General features: G+C 58.0%; 1 non-coding gene and 2 pseudogenes across 1 annotated transcript; all 3 read right to left on the reverse strand.

The window, feature by feature from the left end:
* The window catches only part of LOC148009432 (25S ribosomal RNA), a 1,577-nt pseudogene extending 1,116 nt beyond the window's left edge, over nucleotides 1-461 (reverse strand).
* Nucleotides 462-727: 266 nt separating this feature from the next.
* On the reverse strand, nucleotides 728-883 carry LOC148009433 (5.8S ribosomal RNA). The gene has a single exon (XR_015689827.1). It is a non-coding gene; the product is annotated as a 5.8S ribosomal RNA (ribosomal RNA).
* Nucleotides 884-1,225: 342 nt separating this feature from the next.
* Nucleotides 1,226-2,411, reverse strand: LOC148009434 (18S ribosomal RNA; annotated as a pseudogene).
* Nucleotides 2,412-20,427: the final 18,016 nt, after the last annotated feature.

A 20,427-nucleotide genomic window follows, 5' to 3' on the forward strand; every position in this document is an offset into this window, starting at 1 on the left:
GCACCAGCACATGCTGACCAATGGCCCGCGTCGAGCGGCGAACCAGTTTGCACCGTTCCGCATCCGACCGGGGTGCACCGGCGGCCTCCATTTAACTCTCTTTTCAAAGTCCTTTTCATCTTTCCCTCGCGGTACTTGTTGGCTATCGGTCTCTTGCCCATATTTAGCCTTGGGTGGAATTTACCACCCACTTAGGGCTGCATTCCCAAATAGCCCGACTCGTCGAGGGCGCCTCGTGGAGCGACAGGGTCCGAGCTCGACGGGGCTCTCACCCTCTCTAACACCCCTTTCCAAGGGGACTTGGGCTTGGTCCGCCACAGAGCATGCCTCTCTAGACTACAATTTGCACGGTAAAGCCGTGTGATTTCCAAGCTGGGCTCTTTCCGGTTCGCTCGCAGCTACTAGGGAAATCCTGGTTAGTTTCTTTTCCTCTGCTTGGTGATATGCTTAAAATCAGCGGGTAGCCTTGCCTGATTTGAGGTCCGAGTTGCATTTCGGGTTGCCAAGGGCAAGCCCCAACTCCGTAGAGCCCGATCCGACACGTACACCCGAGAAGAGGCACCCGCAAATAGCGGCCACCTCGACGAGGAGACGAACCACCCTTGCGGAGCAACGTCACCACACGATGCTGCCGGTACATTTCAGCCAACTGCGGCATCACGTCGGAGCGCAGACGACCAATTCCACCCTCTCCTCCGAAGAAGGGGAGAGGGTGTGGGGGAGTTAGGGATGCTCAAGCAGGCATGCCCTTGGACGAGCCGCGGGCGCAAGTTGCGTTCAAAGACTTGATGATTCGCAGAATTTTGCAATTCACACTATGTATTGCATTTCGCTGGGTTCTTCATCGTTGCAAGAGCCAAGATATCCGTTGTTGCTGAGAGTCATTGTGTTTTGTTTTTCGATCCTCCCGAGGGGAGGAATCTCAGACAAGACAAGGTTTATCAAGTTCCTCCTGCCACCCCCGCGTGCGGGGAGGGGTAAAGGGTTTATCAAGGCGGTGGCGTACCCGAACGAGCATGATGGAGGGGGATCACCCCGAGCAAGGGAGAGAGGTTGAAGGAGTCCCTCCTTCCTCCTCTACCCGCATGGTCACGGGATGACCCCAAAGCATAGCCTCCCCCACTATCGCCTGACTCCGACGAGGGGAGAGAGGATGTCGACCGCGCCTCCGAGTGCGATCCCTCACCGACATTCCAGGGTTCGCATTGTTCTCGTGGATGTGTGTCAATGATCCTTCGGCAAGTTCACCTACGGAAACCTTGTTATGATTTCTCCTTCCTCTAAATGATAAGGCTTAATGAACTTCTCACAACGTCACCGGTGGCGAACCACCAGCGTCCCCGCAATCCGAAAACTTCACCCGACCATTCAATCGGTAGGAGCGACGGGGGGTGTGTACAAAGGGCAGGGATGTAGTCAACGCGAGATGATGACTCGTGCTTACTAGGAATTCCTCGTTGAAGATCAATAATTGCAATGATCTATCCCCATCATGATGAAATTTCAAAAGATTACCCAGACCTCTCGGCCCAGGTGGTAAACTCGTTGAATTAATTAGTGTAGCGCGCGTGGGGCCCAAAACATCTATGGGCATCACAGACTTGTTATTGCCTCAAACTTCCATGGCCTAGATGGCCATAGTCCCTCTAAGAAGTTGGCCACCAAGAGGATCCTTCGTGTAACTAGGTAGCAGGCTGAGGTCTCGTTCGTTAATGGAATTAACCAGACAAATCACTCCACCAACTAAGAACGGTCATGCACCACCACCCATAGAATCAAGAAAGAGCTCTCAATCTGTCAATCCTTACTATGTCTGGACCTGGTAAGTTTCCCCGTGTTGAGTCAAATTAAGCCGCAGGCTCCACTCCTGGTGGTGCCCTTCCATCAATTCCTTTAAGTTTCAGCCTTGCGACCATACTCCCCTTGGAACCCAAAAACTTTGATTTCTCATAAGGTGCTGGAAAAGTCATCAAAATAACATCCGCCAATCCCTAGTCGGCATCGTTTATGGTTGAGACTAGGACGGTATCTGATCATCTTCGAGCCCCCAACTTTCGTTCTTGATTAATGAAAACATCCTTGGCAAATGCTTTTGCAGTAGTTCGTCTTTCATAAATCCAAGAATTTCACCTCTGACAATGAAATATGAATGCCCCCAACTATCCCTATTAATCATTACTTCGGTCCCGAAGACCAACACAATAAGACCAGAGTTGATTTTACATTCTTGGACTACACAATAAGACCAACACAATAATGTAAAATGGGCTACACATTTTTGGACTTCACAATAAGACCAACACAATAAGACCAAAAAGAATAAGACCAGCACATTTTACATTTTTTAATGTGCTGGCCTTTTGGACTACACATTTTACATTGCTTCATATTTGATTTTTGACAAAGGGGTACATTTGCAAAGTATCAATTTACAAAAAGTTGTTTCCATGTGAGCACATTTTGATGTCTATATTTGCACTGATTTCCTGGTTATCATTCCTCCCGCGCTTAAGTGTGAAGCGTCCCCGTGAACAAACTTGAAGAAGAACCACGATCAACTCTTGGAAAAATCTTCATCTTCATCTTTGGTTTCTTCTTTGGTCTTCATTGTCTTTGAATTGTCATTGGAAGGGAAAAAAAACACAGAATAGAAAAACATAACTAGGTCCTAAAGTCTAGGTAGCAAACACCTAAAACAACAAAAACACAAACGATAGGGTTTTCCAACAAATTGAACGCAATACCAATGTCACACTCAAGTTAGGAAAGAAATAATAACTACTCCATGAAGGTCTAAAAAGAGACCCAAAAAAGATAAATCAAGAAAGCACACCCTAGCAGAGGATATTGCATTGGAGTTCTCCCACCCAATTGTTTTGAAAGGAAAAGAGACATAGGTTTTATTATCAAAGAAAATAACAAACGAAAAAGAAAAGTATATCTTGGTGTGTTGGAGGGTATTCTTGGTTGAAAAAGGATAGAAGATAAGCATATGAACAATCGTTGAAAAGGGATAATGCACACCATAAAAAAGGTTCTATCTTTGCTTTAAAGATGAAAAGGGAAGGGGGGGGGGGGCGAATTTTGGAGGGGGGGGCTGAATTTGGGGGGGGGGAGGCCGCATCGCGACATGGTGTGGTGTGTGTTGAAGGGGGGGGGGGGGAATTTTGGAGGGGGGGAGCATCGCGACATGGTGTGGTGTGTGTTGAGGGGGGGAAGGGGGGGCCACGTCGCCTCGTGTCATGTCATGGGGCGGGGGGGGGATGTCACGTCTTGTTGGGGATGGGGAGGCGGCACATCGCGTCGTGTCATGTCAAGGGGGAGAGGGGGGGATGTCATGATATGATGGGGAGGGGGAGGGGGGCACGGCACGTCACGTCACGTTATGTCATGGGGGGTACAAGGGGGGGATGTCATGTTATGTTGGGGAGGGGGGAGGGCAGGTCACGTCATGTCATGGGGGGGTGGGGGAGGGGGGATGTCATGTTATGTTAGGGAGGGGGTGCGTCATGTTGTGTCGTGGCATGGGGGGGGAGGGGGCATCACGACATGGTGGGTGGGTGTGTGTGTTGAGGGGGGGAGGGCACGTCGCGACATGGTGTTGTGTGTGTTGAGGGGGGAGGGAGGGCGTCGCGTCATGGTGGGTAGGTGTGTGTGTTGAGGGGAGGGGGGCACATCGCATCGTGTCATGTCATGGGAGGGGGGGGAGGGGGGAGGATGCCATGTTATTTTGGGGAGGGGGAGGGGGGCACGTCGCATCGTGTCCTGTCATGGGGTGGGGGGGGGATGTCATGTCATGTTGGGGAGTTAAAGTGGGGCGCAGTGCGTCGTGTTGTTGTTAGATATGATCAATGCCCCACCCTCATTAGGTGCTACCAATGATCCATGGTGCTCAAAGTTGTAAGGCCCCCATTATGAGGAGAAGCCAAATGTGAGCCCGGACATTGGTTGAGTCCTGACTTGTATATCAGATGAGGTCTATGTGACTGGATGGAAAAAAGGTGACTGTTGTGGGTCTAATCTTTGGGTTAGATGGAGTGGTTAAGCTGGTAGCAACTCGAGGCACATTGCATTGAGTTGCGTGGTAAGGGAGTTAAAAGGGGCCCTGGCCGACTAGTGGAGGCTCATATGGTAGGTCGGTCAGCAGGCCGACCTTGCGGGCTATAAAAGCTAAACCCCTTTGCAGCCATCATTCACTGATCTTTCACCCAGTCACAGTTGTTGTTCTAGCTAGCCTTAAGCTCTTCACCTATCTTCTGTCTAGATCGCCATCTAAGCTTCACACAATGGAAGCGCATGGGTGGACAAAGCCATCTTTGTATCAATTGTTTGGAGTTAAAGAATTTACTGATTCTCCTCTTATCTGTTGTGTACTCTCTATCTCTTTCTCAGATTCTGTTCGCTGCGCCGTGTAATATTTTACAGTTGTGTCATGGGGAGAGGGAGGGGATGCCATGTTATGTTAGGGAGGGGGTGGGGGGCGCATCGCATCATGTCATTGGGGGGGGAGGGGGGATGTCATGTCATGTTGGCGAGGTGGGCACGTTGCGTCGTGTCGTGGCATTGGGGGGGGGGAGGGGGGATGTCATGTCATGTTGGCGAGGTGGGCACGTTGCGTCGTGTCGTGGCATGGGGGGGGGAGGCGGGGGATGTCATGTTATGTTGGGGAGAGGGAGGGGGCGCGTCGCGTCCTGTAGTGTCATGGAGGGGGGGGATGTCATGTTATATTGGGGAGGGGGAGGGGGCGCGTCCCGTCGTGTCATGGGGGGGACAGGCAGGGATGTCATGTTATGTTGGGGAGGGGGAGGGGGGCGCGTCGTGTCGCATCGCATCATGTCATGTCGTGTCGAGGGGGGGAAGGGGGGGATGTCCTGTTATGTTGGGGAGGGGGGCATGTCACGTCGTGTCATGTCATGGAGGGGATGTCATGTCATGTTGGGGAGGGGGAGGGGGAGGGGGAGGCGTCACGTCGTGTTATGTCATGTCATGGGGGGGGAGGGGGGATGTCATGTCATGTTGGGGAGGGGGAGGAAGAGGCCTCGCGTCGTGTCGTGTCATGTCGAGGGGGGGGGAAGGGGGGATGTCATGTTATGTTGGGGAGGGGGGCATGTCACGTCGCGTCGTGTCATGGGGGGGATGTCATGTCATGTTGGGGAGGGGGAGGGGGAGGGGGAGGCGTCGTGTCGTGTTGTGTTGTGTCGTGTCATGGGGGGGAGGGGGGATGTCATGTTATGTTGGGGAGGGGGCGGGCACGTCGCGTCGTGTCATGGGGGGGATGCCATGTTATGTTGGGTTGGGGGAGAGGGGCGCGTCGCGTCGTGTCATGTCATGGGGGGGGCGGCGCATCGTGACATGGTGTGGTGTGTGTTGAGGGGGGAAGGGGGGGCCGAATTTTGGAGGTGAGGGGATGTCATGTTATGTTGGGGAGGGGAGGGCAGGGGGAGGGGGGCGCGTCGCATCGCATCGTGTCGTATCATGTCGTGTCATGGGCGGGGAAGGGGGGGATGTCATGTTATGTTGGGGAGGGGAGCGTGTCACGTCTCGTCATGTCATGGGGGGGATGTGATGTCATGTTGGGGAGGGGGGGGACGCGTCGCATCGTGTCGTGTCGTGTCATGGGGGGGAGGGGGGATGTCATGTTATGTTGGGGAGGGGGGCGGGCATGTCGCATCGTGTCATGGGGGGTTTGTCATGTTATGTTGGGTTGGGGGAGGGCGGCACGTCGCGTCGCAACATGGTGTGATGTGTGTTGTGGGGGGAAGGGGGGGAAAATTTTGGAGGGGGAGAGGGCGCGTTGCGACATGGTGTGGTGTGTGTTGGGGGGGGAGGAGGGGGCATCATGGTGGGTGGGGGTGTGTGTTAAGGGGAGGGGGGCACGTCGCATCATGTCATGTCATGGGGCGGGGAGGGGATGTCCTGGGGGGGTGCATCGCGACATGGTATGGTGTGTGTTGAGAGGGGAAGGGGGGGCCCGAATTTTGGAGGGGGGAGGGTGCGTCGCGACATGGTGTGGTGTGTGTTGGGGAGGGCGTCATGGTGGGTTGGTGTGTGTGTTAACGGGAGGGGGCACGTCGCGTTGTGTCATGTCATGGGGCGGGGATGTCATGGGGGGGGACCGGGTCGCGACATGGTGTGGTGTGTGTTGAGGGGGAAAGGGGAGGGGGGAGAATTTTGGAGGCGGGGAGGGGGGCACGTGCGTCGCACCATGCTGGGGGGAATGTCATGATATGTCGGGGAGGGGGAGGGGGGGCGGCCCATCACGTCGTCTCATGGGGGGGGGCTCGAGGGGGGGATGTCATGTTATGCTAGGGAGGGGGCTAGGCGCGTTGCATCATGTCATGGGGGGGGAGGGGGGATGTCATGTTATGTTGGGGAGGGGGCATGTTGCATCGTGTTGTGACATGGGGGGGATATCATGTTATGTTTGGGAGAGGGAGGGGGGCGCATCGCGTCGTGTTGTGTCATGGAGGGGGGGAATGGCATGTTATGTTGGGGAGGGGGAGGGGAAGGGGGAGCATCGCGTCGCATCGCATCGTGTCGTGTCGTGTCATGGGGGGGGAAAGGGGGGGATGTCATGTTATGTTGGGGAGGGGGGTGCATCGCGTCGCGTCGTGTCATGGGGGGGATGTCATGTCATGTTGGGGAGGGGGAGGGGGAGGCGTCGCATCGTGTCGTGTCCTGTCATGGGGGGGAGGGAGGGATGTCACGTTATGTTGGGGAGGGGGGCGGGCACATCATGTTGTGTCATGGGGGGTTGTCATGTTATGTTGGGTTGGGGGAGGGGGCCGCATCGCGTCCTGTCGTGTCATGGGGGGGCGCGTCACGACATGGTGTGGTGTGTGTTGAGGGGGGAAGGGGGGGCCGGATTTTGGAGGGCGGAGGGCGTGTCGCAACCTGGTGTGGTGTGTGTTGGGGGGGTGGGAAGGGTCGTCATGGTGGGTGGGGGTTTGTGTTAAGGGGAGGGGGGCATGTCGCATCGTGTCATGTCATGGGGCGGGGGGGGATGTCATGGGGGGGGAGGGGGGGCGTGCATCGTGACATGGTGTGGTGTGTATTGAGGGGGAAGGGGAGGGCCAAATTTTGGAGGGGGGAGGGTGCATCGGACATGGTGTGGTGTGTGTTGGGGGGGTGTCATGGTGGGTGGGTGTGTGTGTGTTAAGGGGAGGGGGGCACGTCGTGTTATGTCATGTCATGGGGCAGGGGGTGCTGCATCGCGACATGTTGTGGTGTGTGTTGAGGGGGAAAGGCAGCGGGCCAAATTTTGGAGGGGGGAGGGTGCGTCGCGACATGGTGTGGTGTGTTTTGGGGGGGGGGCGTCATGGTGGGTGGGTGTGTGTGTTAAGGGGAGGGGGCACGTCGCGTCGTGTCATGGCATGGGGCGGGGGGCTATGTCGCGACATGGTGTGGTGTGTGTTGAGGGGCGAAGGGGGCGGGCTGAATTTTGGAGGGGGGAGGGCGCGTCGCGACATGGTGTGGTGTGTGTTGGGGGGGTGTCATGGTGGGTGGGTGTGTGTGTTAAGGGGAGGGGGGCACGTCACCTCGTGTCATGTCATGGGGCGGGGGGGAGGGGGAAATGTCACGTCATGTTGGGGAGGGGGAGGGGGGCGTGTCGCGTTGTGTCGTGTCAGGGGGGGATGTCATGATATGTTGGGGAGGGGGGGGCGGTGCATCATCTCATGTCAGACGAGGGGGCTCGAGGGGGGATGTCATGTTATGTTGGGGAGGGGGCGGGTGCATCGCGTCATGTCATGGGGGGGGATGTCATGTTATGTTGGGGAGGGGGACATGTCACGTCATGTGGTGTCATGGGGGGGGATGTCGTGTCATGTTGGGGAGGGGGAGGGGGAGGCGTCCCGTCGTGTCATGTCGTGTCATGGGGGGAGAGGGGGGATGTCATGTCATGTTGGGGAGGGGGAGGAAGAGGCATCGCGTCGTGTCGTGTCATGTCGGGGGCAGGCACGTCACATCGTGTCATGGGGGGGGATGTCATGTTATGTTGGGTTGGGGGAGAGGGGTGCATCGCATCGTGTCATGTCATGGGGGGGGGCGGTGCATCGTGACATGGTGTGGTGTGTGTTGAGGGGGGAAGGGGGGGCCAAATTTTGGAGGGGAGGCGATGTCATGTTATGTTGGGGAGGGGAGAGGGAGGGGGCGCGTCGCGTCGCATCATGTCATGTCATGTCGTGTCATGGGGGGGGGAAGGGGGGGATGTCATGTTATGTTGGGGAAGGGAGCGTGTCACATCTCGTCATGTCATGGGGGGGATGTCATGTCATGTTGGGGAGGGGGAGGGGGACGCGTCGCATCGTGTCATGTCGTGTCATGGGGGGGAGGGGGATGTCATGTTATGTTGGGGAGGGGGGCAGGCACGTCGTGTCGTGTCATAGGGGGGGATGTGATGTTATGTTGGGTTGGGGGAGGGCGGCACGTCGCGTCGTGTCGTGTCATAGGGGGGGCGCGTTGTGACATGGTGTGGTGTGTGTTGTGGGGGGAAGGGGGGGCCGAATTTTGGAGGGGGAGATGGCGCTTTGCGACATGGTGTGGTGTGTGTTGGGGGGGGAGGAGGGGGCGTCATGGTGGGTGGGGGTGTGTGTTAAGGGGAGGGGGACACGTCGCGTCATGTCATGTCATGGGGTGGGGGGAGATGTCATGGGGGGGTGCATCGCAACATGGTGTGGTGTGTGTTGAGGGGGGAAGGGCGGGGCCGAATTTTGGAGAGGGGAGGGTGCGTCCCAACATGGTGTGATGTGTGTTGGGGGGGGCGTCATGGTGGGTGGGTGTGTGTTAACAGGAAGGGGGCACGTCGCATCGTGTCATGTCATGGGGCGGGGGGGATTTCATGGGGGGGCGTGTCGCGACATGGTGTGGTGTGTGTTAAGGGGGAAAGGGGGGGCCAAATTTTGGAGGGGGGAGGGGGCGCGTCGCATTGTGTCTTGTCAGGGGGGGAATGTTATGATATGTTGGGGAGGGGGAGGGGGGGCGGCCCATCATGTCGTGTCATGGGGGGGGCGAGCTCGAGGGGGGGATGTCATGTTATGCTAGGGAGGGGGGTAGGCGTGTCGCGTCATGTCATGGGGGGGGAGGGGGATGTCATGTTATGTTGGGGAGGGGGCGTGTCGCGTCGTGTCGTGACATGGGGGGGATGTCATGTTATGTATGGGAGAGGGAGGAGGGCGCATCGCGTCGTGTTGTGTCATGGAGGGGGGGAATGTCATGTTATGTTGGGGAGGGGGAGGGGGAAGGGGGACTGTCGCATCGCATCGCATCGTGTCGTGTCGTATCATGGGGGGGAAAAGGGGGGGATGTCATGTTATGTTGGGGAGGGGGCGCGTCGCGTCGCTTCGTCTAATGGGGGGGATTTCATGTCATGTTGGGGAGGGGGAGGGGGAGGCATCGCATGGTGTCGTGTCATGTCATGGGGGGGGGAGGGAGGGATGTCATGTTATGTTGGGGAGGGGGGCGGGCATGTCGTGTCGTGTCATGAGGGGGATGTCATGTTATGTTGGGTTGGGGGAGGGGGGCGCGTCGCATCGTGTCGTGTCATGGGGGGGTGATGTCATGGGGGGGCACATCGCGACATGGTGTGGTGTGTGTTGAGGGGGGAAGGGGGGGCCGAACTTTGGAGGGGGGGAGGGCACATCGCAACATGGTGTGGTGTGTGTTGGGGGGGTGGGAGGGGTCGTCATGGTGGGTGGGGGTTTGTGTTAAGGGGAGGGGGGCATGTCGCGTCGTGTCATATCATGGGGTGGGGGGAATGTCATGGGGAGGGAGGGGGAGGGGGGGCGCGCATCGTGACATGGTGTGGTGTGTGTTGAGGGGGGAAGGGGGGGCCAAATTTTGGAGGGGGGAGGGTGCATCGCAACATGGTGTGGTGTGTGTTGGGGGGGGTGTCATGGTGGGTGGGTGTGTGTGTGTTAAGGGGAGGGGGGGCACGTCGCATCATGTCATGTCATGGGGCAGGGGGGAGGGGCCGCGTCCCGACATGTTGTGGTGTGTGTTGAGGGGGGAAGGGCGGGCCTAATTTTGGGGGGGGGAGGGTGCGTCGCGACATGGTGTGGTGTGTGTTGGGGGGGGCATCATGGTGGGTGGGTGTGTGTGTTAAGGGGAGGGGGGCACGTCGCGTCGTCTCATGTCATGGGGCGGGCGGGGGGCCGCGTCGCGACATGGTGTGGTGTGTGTTGAGGGGCGAAGGGGGCGGGCCGAATTTTGGAGGGGGGAGGGCGCGTCGCGACATGGTGTGGTGTGTGTTGGGGGGGGGCGTCATGGTGGGTGGGTGTGTGTGTTAAGGGGAGGGGGGCACGTCACCTCGTGTCATGTCATGGGGCGGGGGGGAGGGGGGAATGTCACGTCATGTTGGGGAGGGGGAGGGGGGCATGTCTCATCGTGTCGTGTCAGGGGGGATGTCATGATATGTTGGGAAGGGGGAGGGCGGTGCATCATCTCGTGTCATGCGGGGGGGCTCGAGGGGGGGATGTCATGTTATGTTGGGGAGGGGGGGCTGTCGCGTCCTATCGTGGCATGGGGGGGGAGGGGGCATTGTGACATGGTGGGTGGGTGTGTGTGTTGAGGGAGGCGGGAGGGAGGGCGAATCACGACATGGTGTGGTGTGTGTTGAGGGGGGAGAGGGGGGGGCTTCGTGTCATGTCATGTCATGGGGAGGTGAGGGGAGGGGGGAGGATGCCATGTTATGTTGGGGAGGGGGAGGGGGCCGCGTCACATCGTGTCCTATCATGGGGTGGGGGGGGATGTCATGTCATGTTGGGGAGGGGAAGGGGGCGTGGTGCATGGTGTCGTGTCATGGGGAGAGGGGGGGATGCCATGTTATGTTGGGGAGGGGGTGGGGGGCGCATCGCGTCATGTCATGGGGGGGGGAGGGGGATGTCATGTTATGTTGGGGAGGGGGGCGTGTCGGTCGTGCCGTGGCATGTGGGGTGGCGTTGCAACATGGTGGGTGGGTGGGTGTGTTGTGGGAAGCGGGGGGGAGGGGGCGTGTCGCGACATGGTGTGGTGTGTGTTGAGGGGGGCAGGCGTCAGGTCGTGTCATGTCATGGGGAGGGGGGAGGGGGGAGGATGCCATGTTATGTTGGGGAGGGGGAGGGGGCCGTGTCGCGTCGTGTCCTTTCATGGGGTGGGGGGGATGTCATGTCATGTTGGGGAGGACAAGGGGGGTGTGGTGTGTCATATCGTGTCATGGGGAGAGGGGAGAATGCCATGTTATGTTGGGGAGGGGGTGGGGGGCGCATCGCGTCATGTCATGGGGAGGGGGGGAGGGGGGATGTCATGTTATGTTGGGGAGGGGACGCGTCGCGTCATGTCGTGGCATGGGGGGGATGTCATGTTATGTTGGGGAGGGGAAGGGGGAGGGGGGCTCATCGCATCGTGTCATGGGGGGATGGGGGGGGATGTCATGTTATGTTCGGGAGGGGGGTGCGTCGCGTCATGTCGTTGCATGGGGGGGGCGGATGTCATGTTATGTTGGGGAAGGGGACGGGGACGCGTTGCCTGGTGTCATGTCATGGAGGGGGGGGATGTCATGTTATGTTGGGGAGGGGGAGGGGGAGGGGGGCGCAACACGTCATATCACGTCGTGTCGTGTCGTGTCATGGGGGGGGAAGGGGGGGATGTCATGTTATGTTGGGGAGGGAGGTGCGTTGCATCGCGTCGTGTCATGGGGGGATGTAATGTCATGTTGGGGAGGGGGAGGGGACGCGTCGCATAGTGTTGTGTCGTGTCACGGGGGGAGGGGGGATGTCATGTTATGTTGGGGAGGGGGAGGGGCGCGCGACGCATCATGTCGTGTCATTGGGGGCGAGAGGGGGATGTCATGTTATGTTGGGGAGGGGGGAAGGCACGTTGCATCATGTCATGGGGGGATGTCATGTTATGTTCGGGAGGGGACGGCCACCTCGCGTCGTGTCATGGGGGGGATGTCATGGGGGGTGCATCGTGACATGTTGTGGTGTGTGTTGAGGGGGGAAGGGGGGGCCGAATTTTGGAGGGGGGGCAGGGCGGGTCATGACATGGTGTGGTGTGTGTTGAGGGGGGGCATCATGGTGGGTGGGTGTGTGTTAAGGGGAGGGGGGCACATCACGTCGTGTCATGTCATGGGGCGGGGGGGAGGGGGGGATGTCACGCCATGTTGGGGAGGGGGAGGGGGGCGCATCATGTCGTGTCGTGTCAGGGGGAGGGGGGATGTGATGATATGTTGGGGAGGGGGAGGGGGCGTGGCACGTCACGTCATGTCATGCGGAAGGGGGGAATGTCGTGTTATGTTGGGGAGGGGGACGGGCACGTCGCGCCATGTCACGGGGGGGGAGGGGGGATGTCATGTTATGTTGGGGAGGGTGCGTCGCATCGTGTCCTGGAATGGGGGGGAGGGGACGTCGCGACATGGTGGGTGGGTCTGTGTGTTGAGGGGGGAGGGCGCGTTGAGACATGGTGTGGTGTGTGTTGAGGGGGGAGGGGGGGCGTCGCGTCATGGTGGGCAGGTGTGTGTGTTGAAGGGAGGGCGGCACATCGCGTCGTGTCATGTCATGGGGGGGGAGGGGGGAGGAGTCCCCCCCTTCCCCCCACAACATGGCAACCCCCTGAAAAAACCTCGCTCCATCCATCCCGCCCCACCTCACCTCAAAAAACCATGCTCAACCGACCTCACCCCCCCACGATATGGCACACCCTCATCCCCCCCCACCTCTCAAAAAACCCCCAACCCATCCCCACCTCACCTCATCCCACCCCACCCCACCTCGCCTCACCCCCCCATGACATGGCAAACTTTCTTCCCCTAATAAAACCCCGCTCCACGAAACCCCCCACCCCCCACGACATGGCACAACCCCACCACACCTTATCTCCCCACGACACGAGACACCCTCATTCCCCCCCTCCCCCCAACCTCTCAAAAAACCCCCCACCCCACCCCACCTCACCTCAACTCAAAAAAGCCCCGCTCAATGCACCTCACCTCACCTAGCCCCCCCCCCCCAAAAAACCCCACTCCACACCACCCCACTCCACCTCAGCCCCCCAAGACATGCCGCAGCCCCCCCTCCCCCAAAAAAAAACCCACTCCATCCATCCCACCCCACCTAACCTCAAAAAACCCCGCTCAACCCACCTCAACCCGCCATGACACATCACACCCTCATTGCCTCCCCCCCTCCCCCAAAAAAAACCCGATCCATCCATCCCAACCCACCTAACCTCAAAAAACCCTGCTCAACCCTCCACAACACATCACACCCTCATCGCCTCCCCCCTCCCCACCCCACCCTACCTCACCTCCCCTCAAAAAACGCTGCTCAACCCACCCCACCTCACCCCCCCAAAAAACTTCACTCCACCCTAAACCCCCCCTCCCACCTCACCTCACCCCCCACGACATGGTGCATCTTCCCCCTAAGAAAACCCCGCTCCACCCAACCCCTAGCCCCCCCCTCAAAACACCTCACACCACCCCACCCCACCTCACCTCACCCCCCATCACGTGGTGCACTTTCCCCATAGGAAAACCCCGCTCCACCCAACCCCCGCCCTCCCCCCCCCCCAAACACCTCACACCACCCCACCCCACCCCACCCCCCCATGACGTGGTGCACCTTCCCCCTAAGAAAACCCCACTCCACCCAACCCCCCGCCCCCCCAAAAAAAAAACTCCACTCTACCCAAGACCGTCATCCCAAAAAAAAAAAAACAACCCACTCCACCCAAGTCCGTTCCCTCAACCCCCCACCCAAAAGAAAAGCCACTCCACCGAAGGCCCCCTCCCCCCCCCCCCCCCGCACCTCACCCCCCATGACACAGCACATCCCCCCCACCCCACCCCCAAAAACCCCGCTCCATCTAAACCACCCCACCTCACCTAAAAAAACCCCGCTCAACCCACCCCACCTGACCTCACCTCCCCATGACACAACATACCCCGTGCCCCACGGCACGGCACACCCCCCCACCCCACCTCAAAAAATCCCGCTCCATCCACACCACCCCACCCCACCTCAGAAAACCCTGCTCAACCCACCCCACCTGACCTCACCTCCCCATGACACGACATACCCCGTGCCCCACGGCACGGCACACCCCCCCACCCCACCTCAAAAAATCCCGCTCCATCCACACCACCCCACCCCACCTCAGAAAACCCTACTCAACCCACCCCACCTCATCTCAGCCCCCCAAGACACGGTGCATCTTCCCCCCCCCACCCCACCTCAAAAAACCCCGCTCAACCCACCGCACCTCACCTTATCCCCCCACGACACGGCACACCCCCCGCCCCACAACACGGCAAACCCCTCCCATCCCACCTCACCCCCCACGACACGGCGTGTCCCCCCGCACCCCACCTCGAAAAACCCCGCTCCATCCACACCACCCCACCACGACTCCAAAAACCTGGCTCCATCCATAGCACCCCACCACCTCACCCGCCCCACCTCACCTCACCCCCCACCTGTACGACACGGTGCATCCCACCCCACCTCACCCCCCCACGACGCAGCACATCCCCCCCGCACCCCACCTCGAAAAACCCCTCTCCATCCACACTACCCCACCACGCCTCCAAAAACCCCGCTTGACCCACCCCACCCCGCATCACCCCCCACGACACGGCACACCCCCCCACCCCACCGCACCCGCCCATGACGCGGCGCATCCCCCCCCACGATGCAGCGCATCCCCCCTGCACCCCACCTCGAAAAACCCCACTCCATCCACAACACCCCACCATGCCTCCAAAAACCCCACTCGACCCACCCCACCCTGCGTCACCCCTCTCCCCCAGGACACGGCACACCCCCCCACCCCACTGCACCCCCCATGACGCGGCGCATCCCCCCTTCACCCCACCTCGAAAAACCCCGCTCCATCCATATCACCCCACCACGCCTCCAAAAACCCCGCTCGATCCACCCCACCCCGCGTCACACCCCCCCACGACACGACACACCCCTCCCCCCACCCCACCTCACCCCCCACGAAGCGGTGCATCCCCCCGCACCCCACCTCAAAAAACCGTGTTGTGTCGTATCATGGGAGGTGCATCCATCGCGTCGTGTCGTGTCGTGTCATGGGGGGGAGGGGGGATGTCATGTTATGTTGGGAAAGCAGGCGGGCACGTTGTGTCGTGTCATGGTGGGGATGTCATGTTATGTTGGGTTGGGGGAGGGGGGCACGTTGCATCGTGTCGTGTCATGGGGGGTGGGGCGATGTCATGGGGGGACGTCACGAGATGGTGTGGTGTGTGTTGTGGGGGGAAGGGGGGGGGGCGAATTTTGGTGGGGGGGAGGGCGCGTCGCGACATGGTGTGGTGTGTGTTGGGGAGGGGAGGGGGCGTCATGGTGGGTGGGGGTGTGTGTTAAGGGGAGGGGGACACGTCACGTCATGTCATGTCATGGGAAGGGGGGGGATGTCATGGGGGGGGAGGGGCGCATCGTCACATGGTGTGGTGTGTGTTGAGGGGGGAAGGGGGGGCCGAATTTTAGAGGGGGGGAGAGCGCATCGCGACATGGTGTGGTGTGTGTTGGGGGGAGGGGCATCATGGTAGGTGGATGTATGTGTTAAGGGGAGGGGGCACGTCGCGTCGTGTCATGTCATGGGGAGGGGGGGATGTCATGGGGGGGCCGCGTCGTGACATGGTGTGGTGTGTGTTGAGGAGGGAAGGGAGGGGGGCTGAATTTTGGAGGGGGGGAGGGTGCGTCACAACATGGTGTGCTGTGTGTTGGGGGGGGTGGTGTGTCATGGTGGGTGGGTGTGTGTGTTAAGGGGAGGAGGGCATGTCGCATTGTGTCATGTCATGGGGGGGGGGGGGGGATGTCACGTCATGTTGGGGAGGGGGAGGGGGGCGCGTCGCATCGTGTCATGTCAGGGGGGGATGTGATGATATTTTGGGGAGGGGGGGCGGTGCATCACGTCGTGTCATGGGCGGAGGGGGGGGTTCGATGGGGGGATGTCATGTTATGTTGGGAGGGGGGGCAGGCGTGTCACGTCATGTCATGGGGGGGCGAGGGGGGATGTCATGTTATGTTGGGGAGGGGGGCATGTGGCGTCGTGTCGTGGCATGGGGGGGGAGGGCAGGGGATGTCATGTTATGTTGGGGAGAGGGAGGGGCGCGTCGCATCGTGTCGTGTAATGGAGGGGGTGTCAAGATTGTGGGAGAGAAGGAAGGAGTCTCACTTGAAGCTTTCTTGCTTGCACAATGAGGGAATACACACAGAGATGGAGGCTGAAAACAGTTTTCCTCTTCTTAGTTGTGTAAGCCAAAAAGAACTCTCGTACATAGAAATAGAAGAACCCTATATATGGGTCTTAAACCAAACTGAACTCACTAAGGTGGCATATTAACTAAACCATGAACTAGAGTAGATAAGGATAGCTGTCATCTAGCTATTATTCATGGGTGGTGTACCAACCGCATCTGCAACTGACAAGTGGGTGACAGAAATACACAACGGTCACCCTGGCGTATCACGAGTGGAGCTTGATATCTCAACAGGGGGGATGTCATGTTATGTTGGGGAGGGGGAGGGGGAGGGGGAGGGGGAGGGGGGCGCGTCGCGTTGCATCACGTCCTATCGTATCGTGTCATGGGAGGGAGGAAGTGGGGGATGTCATGTTATGTTGGGGAGGGGGCGCGTCGCGTCACGTCGTGTCATGGGGGGGGATGTCGCGTCACGTCGTGTCATGGGGGGGGATGTCATGTTATGTTGGGGAGGGGGGCGGGCACGTTGCATCGTGTCATGGGGGGGATGTCATGTTATGTTGGGTTGGGGGAGGGAGGCGCGTCGCGTCGTGTCGTGTCATGGGGGGCGCGTCGCGACATGGTGTGGTGTGTGTTGAGGGGGGAAGGGAAGGGCCGAATTTTGGATGGGGCGACGGCGCGTCGCGACATGGTGTGGTGTGTGTTGGGGGGGAGGGGGTATCATGGTGGGTGGGGGTGTGTGTTAAGGGAAGGGGGGCATGTCGCATCGTGTCATGTCATGGGGCGGAGGGGGATTTCATGGGGGGGGGGCGCATATCACGACATGGTGTGGTGTGTGTTCAGGGGGGAAGAGGGGGGCCAAATTTTGGAGGGGGAGGAGGGCGCGTCGCAACATGTTGTGGTATGTGTGGGGGGGGCGTCATGGTGGGTGGGTATGTGTGTTAAGGGGAGGGGGGCACGTCGCATCGTGTCATGTCATGGGGCGGGGGGGGCCGCGTCGCGACATGGTGTGGTGTGTGTTGAGGGGGGGAGGGGGCGGGCTGAATTTTGGAGGAGGGAGGGCGCGTCATGACATAGTCTCTAGTATGTGTTGGGGGGGGTGTCATGGTGGGTGGGTGTGTGTGTTAAGGGGAGGGGGGCACGTCGCGTCGTGTCATGTCATGGGGCGGGCAGGGGGGAGGGGGGGATGTCACGTCATGTTGGGGAGGGGGAGGGGGCGCGTCGCGTCATGTCGTGTCAGGGGGGGATGTCATGATATGTTGGGGAGGGGGAGGGGGGCCGTGCATCACGTTGTGTCATGCGGGGGGGGCTCGAGGGGGGGATGTCATGTTATGTTGGGGAGGGGGGCATGCGTGTCGCGTCATGTCGGGGGGGAGGGGGGATGTCATGTTATGTTGGGGAGGGGGGGCTATCGCGTCATGTCGTGGCATGGGGGGGGCGTTGCAACATGGTGGGTGGGTGTGTGTGTTGAGGGAAGTGGGGGGGGGAGGGCGCGTCGCAAGATGGTGTGGTGTGTGTTGAGGGGGGAGAGGGGGGGGCGTCACATCGTGTCATGTCATGGGGATGGGGGGGAGGGGGGAGGATGCCATGTTATGTTGGGTAGGGGGAGGGGGAGGGGGCCGCGTCGCGTCGTGTCCTGTCATGGGGTGGGGGGGATGTCATGTCATGTTGGGGAGGGGAAGGGGGGCGTGGTGCATCGTGTCGTGTCATGGGGAGAGGGGGGGATGCCATGTTATGTTGGAGAGGGGGTGGGGGCGCATCGCGTCATGTCATGGGGGGGAGGGGGGATGTCATGTTATGGCATGTCGCATCGTGTTGTGGCATGGGGGGAGGTGTTGCGACATGGTGGGTGGGTGTGTGTGTTGATGGAAGCAGGGGATGGGATGTCGAGATTGTGGGAGAGAAGGAAGGAATCTCACTTGTAGCTTTCTTGCTTGCACAATGGGGGAATACACATAGAGGTGGAGGCTGAAAATAGTTTTTCTCTTCTTAGTTGTGTAAGCCAAAAGAACTCAAGTACAAAGAAATAGAAGAACCCTATATATGGGTCTCAAACCAAACTCAACTAACTAAGGTGGCATACTAACTGAGCCACGAACTAGAGTAGATAAGGATAGCTATCATGTAGCTATTATTCATGGGCAGTGTACCAACCGCGTCTGCAACTGACAAGTCGGTGACATAAATACACAACGGTCACCCTGGCGTATCACGAGTGGAGCTCGATATCTCAACACTCCCCCTCAAGCTCAATCCCAATTCCTGCACACCAAGCAGGTCTCTGAACTTGCGCAGCTTCTCTGCACCCAATGCCTTTGTGAATATGTCAGCTACCTGATCCTCTGTGCTGACATAAACTAGATCAATAAGACCTAGTAAAACCCTCTCTCGCACATAGTGATAATGCACCTCAATGTGCTTTATTCTAGCATGATAGACTGGGTTATTTGCCAAGTGTATACTACTCATGTTGTCACAATAAATGACAACTGGCCCATCTGTAGGCTGATGCATATCATAAAGTAGCTTATGCAACCAAGCTACCTCACATGCAGCCATTGCTGCGCCCCTGTACTCAGCCTCTCTGCTGGATAAGGCAACTGTAGGCTGTTTCTTGCTGCTCCAAGTGACTGTAGCACTCCCAAAAGAGAACACATATCCACTGGTAGATCCTCTATCAGAAATGCTACCAGCCCAATCAGCATCAGTGTATCCATGCAACTGTATCTGAACCCCAGTCTCATAAAATAGTCCATACTGCAATGTGGACTTCACATACCTGAGTATGCATCTAGCCGCATCCAAATGTGGTTTCCTTAGAGCCTGCATAAACTGACTTACCAATCCAACAGCATAGCTCAAATCTGGCCTGGTAATGTTGAGATATCGAGCTCCACTCGTGATACGCCAGGGTGACCGTTGTGTATTTATGTCACCGACTTGTTAGTTGCAGACGCGGTTGGTACACCGCCCATGAATAATAGCTACATGATAGCTATCCTTATCTACTCTAGTTCGTGGCTCAGTTAGTATGCTACCTTAGTTAGTTGAGTTTGGTTTGAGACCCATATATAGGGTTCTTCTATTTCTTTGTACTTGAGTTCTTTTGGCTTACACAACTAAGAAGAGGAAAACTGTTTTCAGCCTCCACCCTTGTGTGTCTTCCCCCATTGTGCAAGCAAGAAAGCTTCAAGCAAGACTCCTTCCTTCTCTCCCACAATCTTGACATGGTATCAGAGCCTTGTTCGTGGTAAGGAGCTCAAGAAAGCAAGCCAAGCTCGCGGTGTTCTGGTAAGAGGAGCAGTGTTGCTTTCATTTTCTGTTTTGGGAGCAGATCTCTGCAGGTAGCACAGTCGGAAAGTGCAGGAGTGCATTGTCTCAGGTTGAGACGCCCTTCGCGGTGAAGCAAGAGGGCAGTATATGCTGCGGGAGAAGGCTTTAGCCCTTGGCGACCTTGTTTTTTTGATTTGAGGCCATTTCGGGGCCTGTTTTGGAGGCGGAAGTTTTCTGCACGCACTCAGGAAAAGGCCCAGTTTTATGCAGGGCAGCCACTGTTCTACATGTCGGTGAAAAGTTACTGTAAAAATTGCATTGTATGCTTGTGCGCAGAGACATTGGGAGTTACAGAATCATCCCTATTGCCTGTTGATGCAAAATCGTCACTAGGAAGTGACTGTGTGGTCAAATACCACTTTCGCCAGTTTTGCAGATTTTCCCGTGTGAGGGTGAAGCTGTGGTTTTTTGCAGTGATAGAATTTTTTCCAGTCTTCTGTAATGGCATCTGATTCTCTTTGACAGATTGTCACTGAAAATCTTGACAAGAACAACTTCCAAGCATGGAAGTTTAGAATGACGAATTTCCTTATGGGAAAAGGATATTGGGAATTCGTTGCAGGAAATGAAGAAGAACCAGTTCTTCCTGATGTTCCCAATCAACAGCAAATGCAGGCATTCAAAACATGGCATGAGAGAGCCAGGAAAGTTATGTATTGGCTGTCTATCAGTATTTCAGACTCTATGATTGTGCATATTCAGGATGCAAGTACGCCAAAGGAGGCATGGGATACTTTGTCAAAAATGTATAGCACAAATACGCAAGCCAGGAAAATGCAGCTCAAGCAAGAGTTGCACAATGTGCAAAGAGAAAATATGAGCATCAACAACTACCACATGAAGGTGAAGAAGATTGCAGATGCACTTGCTTCCATTGGGTCACCAGTGGAAGA

Source organism: Lygodium microphyllum, chromosome 30, assembly GCF_053477565.2.
Source record: "Lygodium microphyllum isolate KBCC chromosome 30, Lygodium_microphyllum_v1.1.10, whole genome shotgun sequence".
In the NCBI taxonomy this organism is placed as follows: domain Eukaryota; kingdom Viridiplantae; phylum Streptophyta; class Polypodiopsida; order Schizaeales; family Lygodiaceae; genus Lygodium; species Lygodium microphyllum.